Source organism: Megascapheus bottae, chromosome 13 (assembly GCF_031878675.1).
Source record: "Megascapheus bottae isolate mThoBot1 chromosome 13, mThoBot2.hap1, whole genome shotgun sequence".
Lineage (NCBI taxonomy): Eukaryota > Metazoa > Chordata > Mammalia > Rodentia > Geomyidae > Megascapheus > Megascapheus bottae.
Genome location: NC_143521.1, coordinates 9906411 through 9908027, shown reverse-complemented (window position 1 = coordinate 9908027; position 1617 = coordinate 9906411).

Genomic DNA, 1617 nt, shown 5'->3' with positions numbered 1-1617 from the left:
TCTATTGTAAATCTCTGTTAGAAGAACCTAAGGTTTCTACTGATTATGACAAATGAGGGAGACTATTTGCCCAACCAATTCTTAACACAAACAGTGTCATAGATAGATGGGAGGAGCTTAAATTGCTCAATCTACAGGTTTCCTATTTGAAATTTTGAGGCATTCTAAAGCACTCAATCTATAAACTAGTAACTATTATCGAAACAAATCTGGCACCGATCCAACTTAATATCTATGTTAGTGCTGTACCTGTAGAGACTATCAACTTGGAACCTAAAGTAAATTTCCACTATAATCCATAATCCTAATATTCTAACTATGAAATGAAAATTTATATAAATTTCCAAATGACAGTGTGGTGGAGAAAATCAGTAACCATCAAAACAATATATCTTCAGCATTAATACTCAAAAAATATCTTCAAAATATACATCAAAATATATCTTCAATATTAATACTCTGAAGAAGGAAAGGTCTGGTTATGTTGATACATACTTTCTTTAGTTTCTAATTTAACAACACTGGTATGAAGACTTACACAGAAAAACTTCTGAATCATCCAAAGGTATTTTTCAAATAGAAACTCTTTTTTTTTTTGCCAGTCCTGGCCTTGAGCTCAGGGCCTGAGCACTGTCCGTGGACTTTCTCAAGGCTAGAGCTCTATCACTTGAGCCTCAGCACCGCTTCTGGCTTTTTTTCTATGTATGTGGTGCCAAGGAATCGAACCCAGGTCTTTATGCATGCTAGGCAATCACTCTACCACTAGGCCAAACTCCCAGCCGTCAAATAGCATCTCTTTTATGTAGGTGGACATTTTCTTCTGTTTCAGTTACCCAAGTAACAAATAATATAAAATAAACTCATAAATACAAACTTGTTTTACGCTTTTGATTATTAAAAACAGTGAATTAGTGTGCTTCAACAATTACAAAGCAAGAGTACATATTACCTTTTACTTTCTTGCTCAATTAGCAACATTTTTACATCCAACTCTATTAAGTAAGAGTGATAGAAAAGTAAATCCCATTCTATCACTGAAGGTTTATGATTAAGCTAAAAGTATAAAATAAGCAATATGCTAAGTGTTATAATAAACAATAACAGAAGTAGACAAACCACCCTGGGGATACAAAAAAGAAGCAGTTAGCTGAGTGAACTAGACTTTGGAAACAGTTCATCACACTGACAGTGAGAAGGACCTGTTTCTGGCAATCAGACTGCATGAACGTGGAGGAGAAAGCACAGCCATGCGGGGACCCACAAACACTCCAGCGTAGTTGGAACATCGGGTAAACTTGGTAAAATGTTGGAGATGAGGTTTCATGGAAAAGACAGACCCGTCTAAGCTCTTCATAAGAGGCCTTACATGTTAAACTAAGAGTAAGATTCTATAAATACAGGCAAGGAAAATATTGCTGAACAGTGCGCAGGACAAATAGTTTAATGCTACTTCAGTGATGAAGGTGGTACCCATGGGAATGAGGAGAGGAACAGTGGTATGGGAAAACTTGACTTATATCATCAACATTCACCATTAAGTCTGGGAACTGGCAGTTTCCGGATCAAAGGAAGAGATGAAAACAGGGAATTCCAGCTTGTGAGGCTAAAAGAACATAA